The 20,189-nt window shown below is 36.9% G+C and overlaps 1 long non-coding RNA gene across 2 annotated transcripts in view; it reads left to right on the forward strand.

The window, feature by feature from the left end:
- LOC140638341 (uncharacterized) overlaps positions 1–1,300 on the forward strand; it is a 41,164-nt gene extending 39,864 nt beyond the window's left edge. The window contains exon 3 of one of the 2 annotated variants that reach the window (XR_012035425.1): positions 275–1,300. This is a non-coding gene — a long non-coding RNA (uncharacterized lncRNA). The remainder of the gene's footprint in view (positions 1–274) is intronic. The other variant, XR_012035426.1, reaches the window with a different exon arrangement.
- The last annotated feature ends 18,889 nt before the right edge of the window (positions 1,301–20,189 follow it).

The following is a 20,189-nucleotide window of genomic DNA, read 5'->3' on the forward strand; positions in this document are numbered from 1 at the left end:
TCTGCTCATGGTAGGTAACCCAAAACTTGGTGACTTGGAGTTTTTATCATTTATTTGCTAAATGTTGTGATGGGCAATTTGAGCTGGGCTCAAGCTGGGGACTTCTGCTCACCTTTTTTCGACTCACTCGGCTATAATTGGCTGATGGGTCAGGTAGGAGAAGTTTGGTTTTAGGTAGCCTCATTCACCTGACCAGCAAATGCCTGGTGCGGTAGGGATCACTGGGACATGGGTTTCTAATGTCTAGCAGACTAGCTCAGGATTCTTTTCACAGCAGGACCCCTAAAGAGGCAAGAGAAGAAGCCCCTATATGCAAGCACTTTTCCAGATGCTGCCTGCATCACATCTGCCAATGTTCCAGCAAGACAAAGCAAGTCACATGATCAAGCCCAACTTCAAGGCATGGAGAAATAGACTACCTCTCAATGGGAAGAGAGTCAAAGTCCACCTGTATTTGAAGATGGAAAGAATAATGGAAGTCAATTTCTAAATACTCTTCCATAATGATGTATCCTTTTCTTGGGTTCTGTTCTCATACCTACTGCTGTCCTGATAGGGAAAGAGAAGTGAGAGAGTAATTATAGCTTTATTTTCAGAATTTATAGAATGTTAGAACCAAAAAGCCACAGAAGATCTGAAATACTATTCTACTATTTTATTTACCAAAGACTGGCAATGTGATTTGTTATTTAGAATCAGTTGTGGCATTTCTTTAAAAAAGCTTTCATTGAGCTTTTATTTATATTGGACATAATTCATATATGAATATGGTGACAATTGATACCTTTATAGCACTGAAACTTTCTCTAGTTAGAAAAAAATGCTACATTGATACATCAACAGGTCTTAGTGAAAGTTTTATTTCTATTTTTTTCTTTCAGACAGGTTTCTTTTCAGACTTATTCCTGGGTACTTTGCAGTTTATGTTGGATTATTATTATTATTATTATTATTATCATCATCATCATCATCATCATATTGCCTAATTCTTTATTGCTGGTGTATAGGAAACTTGATTTTTGTACATTGATCTTGTCTCTAAATACTTTGTTGAACTCTTAAGAGTTCTAATTATGGGCAGAGTCATATATTTGGCTAGAAAATAAGAAATCTCTTTGGTTTTCCAGATGTACAGAAAACATATTAGGGGCACCTGGGTGGTCAGTTAAGCATCTGACTCTTGATCTCTACTCAGGTCATGATCTCAGGGTCATGAGATCAAGCCCCGTGTGGAGCCTGCTTTAGATTCTCTCTCTCCCTCTCCCTCTACTTCCCCCTCCACTCACGCTCTCTCTCTCTCTTTCTCTCTCTCTCTTTCAAAAGAAAGAAGAAAGAAGAAAGAGAGAAAGAAAGAAAGAGAAAGAAAGAAAGCAAGAAAGAAAGAGAAAGAAAAAGAAGAAAGAAAGAAAGAAAGAAAGAAAGAAAGAAAGAAAGAAAGAAGAAAGAAAGAAGAAAGAAAGAAAGAAAGAAGAAAGAAAGAAAGAAAGAAAGAAAGAAAGAAAGAAAGAAAGAAAGAAAGAAAGAGAAAGAAGAAAAGATTTGAAAAAATTTTAAATTTTTGTTTTTGGGAAACTTTATAATTCTCAAGAATTACCAAACTTTTGTTTTTGTGAGTGGGAAGAGTTAGGGGACACAGTTTCTAAGACTGGTTGAATTTCTGACACTAATTGCAAATATGAGGGGGTTCACAAAACCCTCAGGTTCACTGAAAGGTATTATACTCACAGTTACAGTTTGTCACAGAGAAAGGATACAGATTAAAATCACAGGGGAAACCTTTGTAGAGCGGAATCCAGCGAAGTATCAAATGTATTCTCCTGGTGTGAAAATACACAGATTATTGCCAACCAGGGAAGCTTGCCCAAACCTACTGTTTGGAGTTTTTATTGGGGCTCCATTATATAGGCATGATTGGTTGATTGCTCTTGTAGTTGATCTTAGCCTGCAAGTCAACTGATAGCAAGAGACCCATTAATCACATTGTTGGCCTTTCTGACTAGGTCAGCCCCTAAGGTGTGGCTAGCCCTCAATTTAAATCATATCATTACAATCTGGTTAATCCAAGGCCTCCAGGCAAACAAAAATTAACTCCTAGAAGCTGAGGGTAAAGGCCAGACATCTTTTTGGGCAAAATTAAATTCTTTGGTATACAGTGGGTTATGTATATCCATATTTACATTAGAATTGAAACAGATAAGTTGTTAAAATACTTAACAGTTCATTTAAAAATAATAATAAACTGGGACACCTGGGTGGCTCAGCGGTTGAGCTCCTGCCTTCGGCCCAGAGTGTAGTCCTGGAGTCCCGGGATCGAGTCCCACATCCGGCTCCCTGCATGGAGCCTGCTTCTCTCTCTGCCTGTGTCTCTGCCTCTCTCTCTCTCTCATGAATAAATAACTAAAATCTTTTTAAAAATTAAAACAATAAAAAATAATAAACTAATTACATGTTAACATATATTTTTGTGAAAAAGAAGTCTATTTTCCAAAAACAATGACAAAAATAACAAAATTATGTATCTGGCCTTAGATATGTAGTTGGAAAAGGCAGGAAAAAATTAATAGTCTTTTCAGATAATAGTGGACATTCTTCTTTGACATATAGCATTCATTAGATAAGTGGTATATTTTTTAAAGATTAATTGTAAGGCAGAATATGAAACCATATCAATAAACATTTAATACTATGTGACATAAAAATCTATTTGTCTATCTTGGTACATGATTTTGTAATACCATCAACTGATCTTTTAAAAAAATATTTGTCACTAAGATATGACACTAAAAGATTGACACATTTTATTTTCTGATATTAAATAAACAATGTTTGTTAATATCACCAATGATACCACTATAAAATTCTCTAAATTGGAAATATATTACATTCACAGTGCAAGATATAAGATTTCCAAAATTCTTATTTTTGTGTGGAAGAGCAAATGTTATTACTGGCAACAAATCCTGTTATTTTCCTTGAATTGTGTTTATTTCTGACAAAATGTTTGCCAAATATCCAAGGCTGAATAAACATAGCTTGCTTTTTAGTTGTTCTTTCATGGTGTTCCACGGAAAATGGCTAGTTCAGCTTACATCTCAAATAATCACACATCTAATTTTAGGCAGCAGAAATGTCTTATAGGTACTTCCCATTACATCACATAGACCATTGAAAAGATGTGTATTCATGGGTGGAAATTAAATAAAAATTTTATTGTTTCATTAAGGTCATTCTTAAGTGAAACTGTCAAGTTTTTATAGTGTAAGGTGGTTGGCAGTCATGAATCTGACAACTGGTTCAATTTGTGCTAAATCATCATCAGTTTTATTCACCATTGCTTCTGCTCCAACAGTGCAAACAGATGTCAACACAGTGCAAAAGGAAAATAATGCCTTGGGATTATCATGAAAATAGTTCTGACCTCATGGTACCCACAAAAGAGTCTTGAGGATCCTCCAGGAATCTGTATACAATATTTTTAAAAATACTGATACATTGTTCCCTTTATAATATTTATATGTCATAATTGCTTTTCACGTCATATTGCTCTGACTAGGATTGCCAGTACAATCACTTAAATAGGAGAATGTGAATAGGTGGCCAGTCTTCTCGTATGCTGACTCCAGGAGATGATATTTCTAATGTTTCTACTATACTGTTTGATATAGGTTTCTAGGACATCTTTTATCAAGTTAAGGAAATTTCATCTTCATTTAGTTTATTAGTATATTGAGGAATTCTACTTTGTGAGCTATCATTAGTGATTTATACACTTATAAAATGAAAATGATTTCATTTAGATTTTAAAAATATTAATATTACATTGTATAAAGTATTCTTTCATATTTTTAATCTCTAAATTCTCTTTATCTTCATTTTTCTTAACTTTTTACTTACCTTCTTTCTTTTGAAATTTTTATATTACTGGTATTTTCAAGAAACAAATTTTGAATTTCATGCTAAGATTAATTTTTTTTCTGTTGTTAATTTCTGCTATGCCATTATTTCATTCTTCTACTTTATATTTTAGTTTTGTTCTTTTCCTGGGTTTCTGCACTAAATGCCTAGCTCATTTATTTTCATTTTCCTGTTTTCTAATAAGTTGATTTCTGGAAACTACTCTTTCTCTGTGCAACTTTTAGGTCACATCTTACAGGCTTTGATGTGTATTCTCCTATTATAATTCATTCCAAAGAGTACGTGCTTCTCATTTTGATTGGCTTTTTAACCTCATAATTTTCACGATGATGTTTTTAAGTTTTAGTGTTTTCTCATTTTATAATTTTAATCAAAATGATCAACAAACATAGGCTAGTAATTTCTGCTTTTTAGCAACTTAATGCTATTTCACTTATGGCTATTAATATGATCAAATTTTGTGTGTATTTTAAGTCTGTAAGAAAAGAAGGTGCAGGGGTGCCTGGGTGGCTCAGTCAGTTAAGTGCTGACTCTTGATTTCAACTCAGGTCATGATCTTAAGGTTGTGAGATGGAGTCCCCCAACAGGGCCCACCCCCAGCATGGAGATTAAGATTTGCTCTCTCTCTCTGCCCCTCTTCCCCCTAAAAAAAAAAAAAAAAAGAAAAAAGAAAAGAAAAGAAAGAAAAAGAAAAAGAAAGGACAGTGCAGTCTCCGATTTTGTTAGTGGTCTTTTTTGCAATTGCTGATTTATTTTTATTTTTCAGTGTTCATTTATTTCATTTTATGTTCGTTTGTTTATTATTATTTTTAAATGCCAGTGTAGTTAACATGCAGTGTTATTTGAATTTCAGGTGTAAAACATAGTGATTCAACAAGTCCATTTATTACTCAGTTCTCATCTCATCAAGATAATTATATTCTTGAGGTGCCTGGCTGGCTCAATTGGTGAAACATCTGACTCCTCGTCTTGAGTCATGAGTTTGAACCCCAACTTGGGGGTACAGATTAATTTTAAAAAATTAATAAAAAATATAAATGTACTCTTAATCCTCTTTACCTGTTTCATTCCTCCCCCCACCTACTTTGCCTCTGGTAATGGTATATTGATTTAATTATTTTAATTCTCTGTATCTTTTTTTCTGTTGATTTCTTAAAAAGATGTTAAAGTCTTTTACTGTGGATTCTGTGGAATCATCAAAACTGATTCATTAATTTCTCCTTTTGTTTCCATCACATTTTGCACAGATATTTTGAAGTACAGTGTTAAATGCACTTAGTTACGTGACCATTTTATCTTCATGACACAAAATATCTGCTAACAATATGAAACATAACCTTTTGCCCTTTTAATGACTTCTGTTGTTCCCTCTTTTCTTTTCTTATACTAATGCTGCTGCATCTGCTTTTATTCTGTTAATTTATGCTATTTATTTTTTGGTAACATAAACCTCACTTTGCTTTTTCTTTTTTTACACATTACAATGTGTAATGCATACACATTGAAAATGAAAAAGGGGATGCCTGGGTGTCTCAGCGGTTGAGCATCTGTCTGCCGTTGGCTCAGGGCATGATCCTGGAGTCCCAGAATCAAGTCCCATATCAGGCTTCCTGCATGGAGCCTGCTTCTCTCTCTGCCTCTGTCTCTGCCTCTCTCTTTCTGTGTGTCTCTCATGAATAAATAAATAAATAATCTTTAAAAAAAAAGAAAAAAAATGTAGAAGATGAAGTTAATCAAGAAGAAAAAAATTAAAAAGCCCTAAAATAATAGAGATAATCTATGCCATTTACACAGAACATTTCAATATTTTCTATATATTTAAATAAAATCAAAATACACACCTTATTTTGTAATTTGTTTCCTTCTACTCATATGCCCTTTAGCACTATTCAGGGTATGATATAGCTTCTTATATCTCTTCATTTTCAATCCTATGTTCTTTTGTTTTAGTTCTTATAAAGAACACATGGTTGGTTATGGTGAGGTTTTTTTTTTAAAAAAAAAAAAAAGATTTTATTTATTTATTCATGAGAGACAGAGAGGCAGAGACACAGGCAGAGGGAGAAGCAGGCTCCATGCAGGGAGCCGGATGTGGGACTCCATCCCAGGACTCCAGGACCATGCCCTTGGCGGAAGGCAGGCGCTCAAACCCTGAGCCACCCAGGGATCCCAACCGTGAGGTTTTTTTTGATTGGTTGGTTCATCTATACTATTTTTTTTCAATCCAATGGAGCTTGTATCTTTTCACTGGCAATTTAAATCTATTTACATTTACTAGTTACTGGTTTGTTTCAATTCATTCTTATCTTCCTACTTTGTGTTTTAAGTTTGCCATGCTTTTTTCTTTTTCTTTTTTTTTTTTTTTTTTTTTTTTTGCTACTCTCACTTTGGTTGCCTTCTTTGGATTGATCATGTCTCTCTCTCTTTTTTTTTCTGTCATCCCCCTATTGTTTGGAAGTTATAAACTGCATTTCTATTTTTTTTTCCAGGGTTCATCCTTAAATTTAGCCTGTATGTTTAACCACTATTTTCTCTCAATGTCTGAAGTTAATCAGTGTCTGTTTTGTCCTCTTAAAGAAAGTAATAACTTTTCCTAAGCTTTTCCTCCTTCTTCTATCCCCATGCTTCCATGTTACACGTCATATAAATTGTCTTTTCTTCTTCGTTACTAATATTTTTTCTTTGCATTCCATCCTTACTTGGAATTAACAATACATACGGCTGGTTCTTTTGCAGACAAGCAATGTAGAGGTAACCAATTATCTACCTTAGAACATTGTTATGAGATCAAAGGGAAGTAAGAAAGCTGACTTTCTCAGCTGAAACCAAAGTTCTCTGAGGGAAAAATTTGCCTATTTAGGAAGGACCTTGGTAAGTTGAAGTGAGAGCATGGAGGGCAGTTTCTGAAAGAAAAGGTTGACTGCAGAACACAAAAAGATTAATTCAAATTTTTATGAAAAACAAACCATAATTTGTGATGGGAAAATCAGAAATAAGAGACAAGCATGAGACAGAGGATGGCAAGATCCGATACAAGAAGAAACAGGAATAGGGGATGGATTCCTGGAGTCCTCACTGTGGATTAGTGCTGGAGTAGATAAACACATCTGCAAAATGCAGAGTGGGGAATGAGAGCACAGGAAAAGCAGAAAATTAGATACAGAAGAGAAAAGGGGAAAAAATGATGCCTTGGGAACTTAATGGATTCTTGTAAAAAAAAAAAAAAAAAAAAAAAAAAGCCCAGGACTCCCTAGAGAACCAGGAATGGAGGTTCCATATCTTAATGTGCAGGAACATGGGGAGATGGTCAATGAACAGCATCTGTTACTGTCCCTGGAATATGGAGATGATCATATCAACCCTTCTAGCTCTGGAAGAGGGGGGAAATGCAGGCCAAATGAGTTCTTCTTATGAAGTTAATCCTGTGCCACATAGACACCAAGTCAAATGTGAAGTGCTATTATAATTATTGAACCCATAAACCATGCTACTCCAGTCACAGGGACAGGGTTATTTCACATGTATCAGGCCCTCAAAAGTTTTCTCTAGCTTCTGATATAAACATTTCCCCATTGGGAAAGAGTGGCAAAGGTCACTTTGATCAAGGATAAAATTTAAGGATCTAAAAAAAAAAGAAAATTTAAGGATCCTTTATTTGTGACTCCAGCATCTCACTTCTCTTGCTGACTCTCATCATAAACATTCCCTTCTCATTATGAGTTCTATAAAACATCTCAGAGCCAAGCCAAATCTTTTGTAATAAATTTTTTTTGTCAGCTAAGCACACTCCAGGCATACCATCTGACTTTAATTAGTTTGTGATGTCACCAGTGAGAATGTTTCTCTCACAAAACAAATATGCTTGGTCTTAAGGGAGACCTAGCCCTTTTGAGTTAACCGCTCAACCAGTATTTATTAAGTATCTCATATGTACCAGGAACTATGCTACATGGTACGGAGACATGTCATAATTATCATTGTCATTATCGTCATCATTGGCTAGCAAGGAATAGTGGAGATGGTGTGGAGGGAAGAGTGCTATTGCTACCCCCACAGTCTTATCAACTCCCCCTACCCCCGCTAGCCAACCAAGCAAATATTGACATGGGCTGTGTGGGAGTGATGAGATTCTTGCTAAGTCAGCATGATTTCAAAGTATGTTTCCCAATCTCCCTCATCCGTGGTGCCCCTAAAGTTCGGCATATGGAGACTTTGAGATGTCATCAGTGGCAGTAATTTCTCTGTCCTCCTCCTTACTTCCTGTGCTTCAGCCTTTGCTATTCTGGTCTCCCCAGCTCCTCTTCCAGTGGCTTCACTCCCCAGTGATGCCCCTCACCCACCAGTTCAAGCTGAGACTCTATTGGACAGTCTGTTCCAGTCTTGCTGTGGCTGCTGTCACAGGGACACTTCTGTGCACTCAGCCCACAGAAGTGACAAGCCTGCCCTGGGCCTGGCATGGGCCCCACCAAGCTCAAGTGTCCCTGGTGCCTACTTGTCTTAGACAGGGGATGTTTTTCTTAAATTGTGTCTCTCTCTTCCAAATTTGGATGTTGAAGTCCAACATTACCAACATTACACACAGTAATTCAGGATGTGAACTTATTTGGAAATAGGGTCATTGCAGATGCAATTAGTAAAGTTAAAAAGAAGTCACAGTGGAGTGGATCAACATGACTGGTGGCCTTATAAGAAGGGGAAATTTGGACACAGTCACACACACATAGGGAGAACACATGTGAAGAGAAAGAAAGAGATGGGGTGATATTTGCAAACCATGGCACACTAAAGACTGCCAGCAAACCCCCAGAAGCCAGGGGAGAAGCATGCAACAGATGCTCCACAGTCCCCAGAAGGACCTGACCCTGCCAACACCCTGATCTTAGACTTCAGCCTTCAGAACTAGGAGATAATTTCTGTTGTTTAACCTGCTCAGTGTGTGGTACTGTGTTACGGGAGCCCCAGCAAACTACTACAGGGGCTTTGAAAAGAAGGTGAGTATAGAGGGGTGACAGAGTGGCAGTCAAATTTTTCTTTCACTGTTTTGATTCATTTCCTGGTACTGCTGGAATATTCTTTAGTTAGGCTTCACTTTAGAGAAAGCTCTTTTCTCCCTAAAGTAAATATCAAAGCATAGGATAGTATCACATTATGTATGACAGCAGCAACTTCTCAGGCCACATTCAGTCAACGGGGGGAATCTTTAACTGTGTTTCCCATACTGCCGTGGACATGAGTGATTTGGAGAGCCTGTTCAAAGTGCAAACTCCTGGGCTTATATCTACTGAATCAGAATCCCTGCAGGCTGGGGTATGAGAATCTGTTTTCGAGCAACATCTCCACAGATTCTATTGATCACACTGGAAGGAACACTGATGTAAGCTGGAGTCTACTAGACGGAGCTTCCATGCAGTCTACTAGAAGGAGCAGAGGCATCTTTTGGTGTAGTTTTATGGAGAGTCCTTAAATCCCACTAAGGAGGCAGTAACCTTTCAGGCTAACATCTAAGAGAATATCCCCAAAGCACTTATTACACATCTTAAATTAAAATGATCTTATTATAGAACCACTCACCACAAAAACCAAACCATCATAGTTTAATGAAGTAGAAAATTACTTCTAATCATGTTTGTTTCCCCAAGTAAAGCAAGAATCAAGGAGAGCCAGAAAATCCAGTCATTTATTCAGTGAAAGTTCAGTACTATTCTAGGCAAAGGAGACAAGCAGTGATTGAACCATCCCTACCCTCAATGAGCTTACACTCTAGAAGAAAGCAAGTCAAACAAGAAACAAGGGCACATGAGAATTCTAGCCCCTACTGCCACTTATCCATTATACTGTGGTCTATTTTCCCTATGTAGAAAATGGGTATATAGTAACACTAAAAAATACATCTTAAATATAGTATGTATGTAAAAATTCTTAAGAATTCTTAGAAAACAAAAACATTTTTTCATTATTGTTTTTTTTAAAGATTATGTTTATTTATTTGAGAGAGAGAGAGCACAAGCAAGGGGAATGGCAGAGGGAGAAGGAGAAGCAGGCTCCCTGCTGAGCAGAGAGCCCAATGCAGGCCTCAATCCCAGGACCCCGAGATCATGAGCCAAAGGCAGACACTTAATCAACTGAGCCAATCAGGCACCCTGGGAAAACAAAAAGTTGATATAATGATTGGATGACTTGAATGCCATATTAGAAATTTAAAGCTAGAGTGTTGCTCTTAAAAATAATACTGCTAATGCTCTGTGACAGCCCATTCCCTTCATACATATTTTGCCTATGAATCCTAGCAGAGGATGATAAGATTGGAAGGTTGGATGGTGTTGATTGCTCTCTTAGGACAGAGATGTGTTTCTAATCTGTTCAGGTATCCTAACATTTGCACAAGAACCCCAGAGAGATTAAGTTTCAAGAAAAGATGTGATCATAGGTTTTCAAACAAGATGGGAAGGTGGTAATAAAAGAATTAACATTCCAAGCCACATTAACAATAGAGGAGATAAGAGTTCTTATTCATAACAACTACTAAATATTAAGTTTTTCACATTATTCAGTACAGTTTAGGACATAGCCAAATAGCAAGTAGAGGGTAAAACACGCTATATTTCAAGTGAAGGCTAATTCAATTCTGATGGATGGTGTCAAAATGCAAGTTCCTCCCAGGGAGCACTGTCTTAAAACATCACACTATGATAATTGTATAAATTGTTTTGCTGATGTTTACAGACATTTTCTTTTAGTATCTGTAAGTGTGTATTTCCTAAAACCCAATGCTAGATTTGAAAATAGAACTTTGGGGAAAAACAGCAATCATCTACTACCATGCATCCACTACAAAACAGGAAGAGCCAAACTATATAATTTAGCAGCAAAGCTTATTTTTCTTCTAAGTTCCCAGTCTCTTAGTTCAAGGTTTTGTGTGGAGTTTGAGAAAGAATATCAAAGACACGGTTCATAAACTCACGGGCACTTTAAGAGGATACAACATGCCTATTAATAATTGTATTACTACTCTATTATTTCTAAGAATAATGATGGGCTCCAAGCATTGGCTTGAGAGCTGAATTTATCCTGAAATGTTTTCAATTAACTCTTGGCACTGGCAGGAAAGCATCAAACCTTTCCCAGGCTGAAATATGGAAAATCTGCGGGGAACTTCTCAGCAGGAGAGGAATTTCATTAAAACAAGCACATCATAATCCAACGACTTCTGCTCTCTCTCTAAGCCTTCCTATTGATAAGGAGTCCGAGGCGATTTTTATGGATTTGCAAAGAGAAATGATTTCATAAGGTCTTTTCAGAGAGGTGGCTTTGGCCCAGGCCTTTGAATTATTATCTGCTCGCTGATGAAAAAATGGTCAGACATTTGGCTTAACTGTGACTGGTCTCCAAGGGGCTGGACAGAAGGGAAGTGGTGTGAAGCCTCAGGACGCTTTCTGCAGTGGCTGTAGCATCTGACCTGGGACAGTTTTCCTGGGTCTCTATGTCTCTGCGACATCCTGTTACAACCTGCATTTTGAATGACCTGCTTAGAGAAGGGAGAAGCAGGCTTCTCAAAGAATGAGATTAGCAAGCACACAATCTCACAACTTACAAAGGTGTAAACCCTTTTTAGAAAAGGTTCAGTTGGAGGTATCTGGAAGTCACAGCCTGCTTCAGTGCAGGACAGTAAACTTGTTTATAAGGCTTAAAATATAAATTTCCGTCCTCAAACTCCTACCCTAGCTCCACTTTTGCATTCTCTAGTTATGCGTTGTGGGAAAGAAAAGAAAAGCCTGGATTTCCCTACCTGTGAAATCATAAAAATAGTAATCCTCCAAAGACAAAAAGTACAGTACATATCAAAAGAGATACCATAAATGAAATGCTCAGCAAGTGTTAGTTGTTATAGTACAACTATAGGCTAATTAAAACTCATAGTTTTAATTATTATTAATAGTTATTAATAATAATAAAATTAAAACATTGAAATACTTGGCCAGTACCCCTCAAAAGTGTCAGGGTCATCGAAAACAGGGAAACTTCAAGAAATTATCACAACCCAGGGGAGCCTAAGGACACATAACGAGTAAATATAACATATCCTGGATGAGATCCTGGAACATAACAAAAAGGGGGCAAAAAGGAAAGGAAATCTGAAAAACTATGAGTTTTGGTTAATAATAACTGATTCATATTGTTTCATTGATTGTAACAAATACACCATACACATGTAAGGTGATCCTGGTAGGGAAACTGGGTGAGGGGATATATAAGAATTCTATCTACTGTTTTCTCAATTTTTCTGTAAATCTAAAACTGTTCCAAAAAAATAAAATCCTTTCAAAACAGACAAAAAAGTAAGCATTCGTTGAAATTATAAAGTGATCTTTTCTGGATAGCATTCCATCTTAATACAAGTGAGATGGTGATGCATTTTGGAACAGGGAATAAAGAACATCTGACTGTCACTGGAGACTCTCACATGCCGCACACCCGCACACATACCCATGCGTGCACACGCACACACATATGAATATACCACACACAGCACACACACATCCTCACACACACAGTCACATAGAACCTGCAGTGCCACAGACCCAGAATGCTGGGTATCTCAGCGTGGCTTACGTGTCCTAAGGATTCAGTCACTTTGTCACTCGACTACATGTGTACCTTATGCGCTCAAGCTATTTCAGCTGTCACCTCCGGATGGACACTTCCAGGCCTGCCCTGCATCTGACCCGCAAGTCCAGGTCCTCCAGATGCCCCTTCCCAACTGGATCCCCTAAATTTTGACACTAGATGGAAAACTCAGAGGGCATCCTCACCAAATGCGCCCCTCCCCAAGTTCCTACAACTGATACTTAGGACTGATAATAACACCCAGGGATGCTCAAGGCAGGCTCTTGAGGGCTGGTGAGAGACTTCTTTCCTGTTTTGCCACATTTCCTTTCAACCAGAGCCCTGTGGCTCAATACCTGCTTTTCACCTTTTCAAAACCTACTTGGGACATAGCCCTTCTAGGCTCTCTCCCCAATCATCTGCCCCCACGCCTGGGAGGCCAGAGTACACCCTTCCCCCCAAAGCACACACCAACCAACCAACCAACCAACCAACCAGGCAGACAACAAGCTGACCTTGAACCACAATTGGTCAAATGCAGGCAAACAGAATTACGGCCATTGGAAGTGTACAAGTCAGTGGCTTTTAGTTTATACACAGGACTGGTTGACCCCCACCACTGTTCATTTCAGAATTTTTCATCTCCCTAAAAATCAGCACACTGATTCTTTCTTCACTCAACAGCCCTTCCTTTCCAGTCCTAGGGAATCATGAATCCACTTCCTGTCTCTGCAGACGTGCCCACACTGGACATGTGGCATGCATGGAGTCATATACTATGTGGTCTTTTGTGTCTGGCTTCTTTCACTTAGCATCACACTCTCAAGGTTCACCCATGTTACAGCATGTGTCAGTACTTTGCAACGTTTCATGGCCAGATAAAATTCCATTGCAGACACATACCTCATTTTGTTTGTTCATCAGTTGGTGGACATTTGGGTTGTTTCTACTTTTTGACTGTTATTGAACAATGCAGCTATAAACGTTCACGTATAAGGTTTCATGTGAACACATATTTTCATTTCTCTGAGGTGATCCCAGGAGTGGAAATGCTGAGTCAAAGGATAACCAAGCCTAACTTCTTTTAGGAACTGTCAAATTGTTTTCCAAAGAAGCTACACAGCTTAACATTCCTACCAGCAACCTAGAAGCTTCTGTTTACTGCACATCCTCAGTGTTCTTGTAATGACTTTTATTGTAGCCATCCTCATGGTATAAAGTAGTATCTCACTGTTATTAAAAATTTATTTTCTCTAATGACTAAAGATATTAAGCACTTTTCTTGTTGTATACTAACCATTAGTATATTTTATTTGGTGAAATATTTATTCAGATCCTCTATTTTAAAATGGGTTTATTGAGTTTTTTAATATATTCTGGGCACAAATCCCTTGTACTCAGATTTGCAGATACTTTCTCCAATCTGTGAGTTGTCTTTACACATTCTTGATGCTAACATTTATGGTACAAAAGTTTTTTTTTTTTTTAATTAAGCCCAATTTATCTATGTTTTATTTTGTCATTTGTGTTTTTGGCATCATAACTAAGAAACCATTTCCTAACCTAAGTTTATTAGGTTTGTTTTGATGTGTTCTTCTAAGAGTTTTATAGTTTTAGCTATTACATTTAGGTATTTGCATACAGTCCATTTGATTTAATTTTTGTTATGGTGTGAGACAGGGATCCAACTCCAATCTTTCACTTAAAATATTCAGTTGTCTCCAAACTATCTGTTGAGAGATTATTTCCTCTGCTGAATTGCCTTGGAACCCTCATAGGCAATCAGTTGATCATAAATGTGAGAGTTCATTTAATTCCGTTAATCTATATGTCTATTGTTTTTATAGTTTGTAGTAAGTTCTGCAACTGGGAAAGAAGAGTTTCTCAAGTTGGCAATTTTTCAGGATTGTTTTAGTTCTTTGGGTCCCGTGCATTTCCATAAGATTTTGAAATCATTCTGTAAATACCCATAAACAGAAAAAAAGTCAGTTGGTATTTCAATAGGGATTGCATTGCATGGGTAGATAATTTGGGGAGAATTTCCATCTTGACAATATCATGGATATTAATATCCATAATAATGTTAATATCCATAAACATGAAATTTTTTCATGTATTTATGTCTCTTAATTTCTTTCAACAAAATCTATAGATTTGGGGATGAAATTTCCTTTGTTAAATTTGTTCCTGTTTTATGTTTATTTTTTTTTTTTCTGTTTTATGTTTAATATATAAAATTGGAATTGTTTCCTTAATTTAATTATTTTTGGAATGTTCATTGTTAGTGAAGCAAAATAGATTTCTTTTTTACATCGATCTTTTCTCTTGCAATCTCACTTGTTACTTCTAGTACTCTTTTTGTGGATTCTTTAGCAATTTTTATATTAAAGATTATGTCATCTGCCAATAGAAATAACACTGTCTCCAGCATAATATAATATAATGCCTTAATAACATAGCATAACGCTTCTTCCTTTCTGATCTGAATGGCTTTTATATATTTTCCCTAACTTCCCTGACTGGAACCTCAATACGATGTTAACTAGATGTGGCAAGAACAGACAATCTTGTCTTGTTCCTGATCTTAGATAGGGGAAAACATTCAGATCATAAACAGGAAGCACATTAGCTCTGCAGTTTTCACAGATGGCCTTTATTGGTTGAAGTTGCCTTCTGGGGGTGGCTCAGTGGGTTAAGCATCTGCCTTCTGCTCAGGTCATGACCCCAGGGTCCTGGGATCAAGCCCTGAATCAGGCTCCTTGCTCAGTGGCGAGCCTGATTCTCCTCTTCCCTCTGCCTGCCACTCCTTCTGCTTGTGTTCTCTATCCCTCTCTCTGTCGAATAAATAAAATCTTAAAAAGAAAAAAAGTTCCCTTATGGTCCTAGTTTTTCTTTTAAGATTTTATTTACTTATTCATGAGAGACACAGAGAGAGAGGCAGAGACATAGGCAGAGGGAGAAGCAAGCTCCCTGCGGGGAGTCTGATGTGGGACTCCATCTCAAGACCCCAGGATCACACCCTGAGCCAAAGGCAGATGCTCAACCACTGAGCTACCCAGGCGTCCCTGGTCCTAGTTTTTTTAGTGTTTTTATCATGGAAATCTGCTGAATTTTGTCAAGCACTGTCTTCCATCTTTTAGATGATTATATGGCATTTGTCCTTTATTCTATTAACGTAATTGATTTTTCATATGTTAAACAAACCTTGCATTCCTGAAATAAATCTTACTTATCCATGATGTATATGTTGGTAGATTTTTTTTTTTTTATATGTTGGTAGATTCAGTTTGCTAGTTTTTGTTGAGGATTTTAGCATTTATATTCATAAGGAATATTGTGTTTGTGTTTTTTTGTTTTTGTTTTTTGTTTTTTTCTTCTTGTGATGTCTTTGTCGTTTTTAGCATCAGGTTAATATTGGCCTAACAGAAAGAGTTACTTGTGTCTTTCTCTGTTTTTCACTTTTGGCAGTTTGATTATGTGTTTAGGTGTGAATGAATCTCTTTGTGTTTATCTTATTAGGAGTTTTTGAGTGTCTTGAAAATTAATCTCTTTCATCAAATTTGAAATGTTTTTGGCCATCAACTTCAGATATTCTTTCTGTTCTTTTCTTTCTCTTCTTTCTCTTTTTGGGTCTCCCTTTGTGCATGTATTGCCATGTTCAATGATTTCTTATGGCTCTATTAATTTTAATTTTAATTATTTGCTTGCTATTTATCAGATGAGATCATCTCAAGTGACTTGTCCTAAATTCTCTAATCTTCCTTCTTCCAGGTCATATTTGCTTTTCAGTTTATCTAGTACATTTTTCATTTTTGTTATTATATTTCAAAGCAAAAATTTCTACTTGGTTCTTTTCTGTGGTAATTTCTATCTCTATTGATACTTTCTATTTTGTGAGACATTGCTATCATATATTCCTTTAATCCTTTAGACATGGTTTCTTTTAGGTTTTTGTCTAGTAAACTCAATATTTGGAACTCCTCAGAGGCATAGTTTATGGACTGTTTCTTCCCCTCCTTTGCCCTGTATGCAACATACTTTCTGACATAATTGTATGTCAAATATGTTTCATTGAAACATATTTTATTGTTTTATTGAAAACTGAACATTTTAGGTGATATATTGTGGCAACTGTGGAAATCAGATTATCTGCACTCCAACCCACAGTCTTATTGTTGCTTTGTTGTTGCTGCTGAGTACTTATTTAGTGACTTTCCTGAAATCCTTAAATTTTTTTATCTCTTCTAGTGTACAATCACTGAAATCTTTCCTTAGTGATCAGGTAATGACTGGTTAGAGATTTTATTACATACATTAAACTAGGAAGTCTTCCATCCTTTGTTGATGGGTTTTGAGTATGAGTTGAGATAAACCCTTGATGCTCCAACATCTTACAACTCTACCTTAGTCTTCACTTCCACCTTGTGCAGTGTCTCAAGGTCAGACAGAGGTTATAGTTTGGGACCCTCTTAGGTCTTTCCCGATCAAGAGCACAACACTACACATGCACACAGCCTTGTAGATCCTCAGAAATGTCTGAGGTTTTCAAAGCCCCTTAGTGTCATGTCACTTCCTAGATCTTCCTTTTAGGTTTTGGCAAGTCTCTTGTTTAACAGGTATGGTACCCTCAGGCAGCTTCAATGGTAAACAGCTGCCTCTGATTGTTTTTGACAAATGCCCTCGGGATTGAATTTTTCCTGTGGAGTGAGCTCTAGGTCCGGCCAAATGAAAATATTCCTGCAGATTGTGTTTTTCCATAGAGGGGCAAGACAGGCCAAAGAGTGACAATGCTCTAGGTGTGGGATTTAACCTGGGCTTCCCTCCCTAGTAGCTGCTACTATAAGTGTGAGGCTGTTTTTCAAGGTTACTGTGGAGCTGGGGAGAAGGGAATGGGAGTAGGTCAAATTTAAAATACCATGAACCCTGCTGTTCTTAATAAAGTTCAGCAGTTTTTCTTTAATAAACAGTCTTCATATTGTTTTAGGCTGATGGTTAATTTTCAGAGTCATGAAAATGTTGACCTTGACAAGTTTTGCCAATATTTTTATTGCCTTTATGGTAGATCAGATTCATAGAAGTCCCCACTCCACCATTCTGTGAATCTACCATTTACTTAACTTCTGATAGCTGATTTTTCACATCTGAAATGGGATTAGATGAGCCAGGGCCAAATATCTATAAAAACCAACTGGCATCCTGGCAGTAGCATTCTCCTTATCCTGATAATCTCCATAAACAGAATTACCTAGTAGAGTTAGATTGTTCATTTTGTTGTCATATACCACAATCAGAAATAATCATAGGGGATATCACCTTTAGTTCACTTATTGCTGTGAACTAAAATGAAAAAATATCTATGCTCAAAGTTTGAAAGCATAGTATTATATTATTTTGAAGCCACTCAGGTACTTATTAAACAATCTAGAAAGCTAATACATGTCTAGCTTTCTTCAGTTAAAGCTAAGTTAGGTAGTAGGACTGATTACATTTAGGTAAGAGGGTAAAGAAAAATTTAGCATACTAAAACCTGACTGATAAAGTAGTGTTTTTTTTTTTTTTTTTTTTTTTTGGGTGGGGGTGTTTTATTTTATGTATCTGTCATAGGCAGAATTATGCCCCCTCCAAATATTCACGTCCTAATCTCCAGAACCTGTGACTCTGTTACTTGACATGGCAAAAGGGACTTTGCAAATGTCATTAGGGTAAGGATTTTGAGATGGGGAGATTATCCTGAATTATCTAGGTGGATCCAATGTAAGGGCAAGGGTCCTTATGAGTGAAAGAGGAGGCAGGATAAAGAGAGTTCTAGAAGGATGTAAGAATGATGCAATTGCTGGCTTTGAAGATGGAAGGGGGTCATGAGTCAAGGAATTTCTGCAGTCTCTAGCAGCTAAAGAAGACAAGGAAATGGAAGCTCCCATAGAACTCCAAGAAACAACCTTGTTTTTGGTCTGGAGAGATTAATTTCAAGTCTCTGACCTACAGAATTGTAAGATAATAAATTTGTATTGTTTTAAGCATTAAATTTATGGTAGTTTGTTTCAGTGTCAAAAGAGTGGCTAGTAAGTGCAGCCAGGATGAAAGTGTGTTGTGGAATTTAAATTGCATTTTTTTTTTTTTTGGTAGCCAACTTAATGCTTCTAATAAATTTCTTATGTTCAACATATAGAATTGAGTGTGAATTTAAAGCCTAAGACAATTTATAATGTGTCCAGAGATGCTTAACTTCCATCTTGGGGGTTTCTTATGCATATAAAACAATGCTCAGTGATTTTTACACGGAGTTTGCCAGCTCTGAGCAGCATGGCCAATTTAGGTCACTACTTTCTGTTTCCTCAAGTGTCATATCTATCACTACCATGCTTCTAGCTCTAGCAAATTCTCTCAGAATTTGTGCGGATTATTCAACCAGATTTTTTTCTGACAGCTTTACTATTGCAAATGTTGTGTAGGTCATATCTATTGGCAAAGACAGAAATTGCCAGAGTTTCTGTCAACCACAGTATGCGGGTGTGGTCTGGTGGTGGGAAACATGCCAAATTACTCCTAGATCACCCCAGAGACAACAGAGCTGCAAATTCTCAGTGAGATAAATGATGGCTGCAGCTCAGCTGAAAGAAGGTGAGTTCCTCTAACAAAACACTGTTTGAAACATTTAAGAATTTAGGGGCCATATATATAGCCTTCCTTTCATTCCATAATTTATCTACCATCTAGCAATGGCCCATACTCTTGTTTTTGTTTTCTATCCTGTGCCTATGTGGGGTATTTGTTACTAGTGATAGCGCATAAGTAAGGGGAAGGTAGCTTGAAGTGCAAGTGGTCTGGGAGCATATGTTGGGGTAGGATAAGGAGGAGGAAGGGAAGACACGATATAGAATGGTGTTTGCAGAAAGAGATTGTCCTCTTCCACTTTCCAATTGAAGACTTAATAAAACCTCTTTCTGTTTCACAAGTAACTTGATACTTATCCTCATTCTCAACTTTTTTTTCTCCCATCCTTCTCCTCTCTGCAAACAGACCTCCAGTGAAACACACATATAAATACATGGTTACCCCACATTTATACCTCTGCCAATTCTTCCCTTACATGTAAACTTTAGGAAGTTCCACTCTAAATAGTTTTCAAATCCAAGCTGCCACTTTGATTTCATCAAATCAAGTCCTTGTTGAGATCAAACCTTTGAAATGAGAAAAGATTTTTAATCCATTTACACCAGATGGGGTCCAACTCTCACAGTCTTGAGAGCCACAGGATTAGAATTTCTCAAACCCCTTCCGTACTCTTACCTCCCACATACCCAGCATATTTTACTGCTACTTTCATCAAATTGTATCAGTACGTGCATTTGAACAAAATCAGGGGAAAAACGTTCTTTATAAACCAGCCTTGCTGTAATCACTGGTATACTTTAGTGACAAAATTCTGCCTCTCTCTGCAAGGATCAGCAAATAGAAATGAAAAAAGGGACTACTGGAAAACAAGCTTGAAGCTAAGCCTTTTCAGTAAGGGGTAGCAAAATGAAGGAAATGATTGAGATTGTGCCAGGGAGGCATTTTTGTAATAAATTTGTAACATTTATGTGGAGAATGAGCGAATTGAAATGGCAAGTTTCACCAACTAAAGATATTGAAATTTCCAATTAAAAAAATCATTGTCTAAAGTTATC

The sequence above is a fragment of the Canis lupus genome, chromosome 1 (assembly GCF_048164855.1).
Source record: "Canis lupus baileyi chromosome 1, mCanLup2.hap1, whole genome shotgun sequence".
NCBI classification, from domain to species: Eukaryota; Metazoa; Chordata; class Mammalia; order Carnivora; family Canidae; genus Canis; species Canis lupus.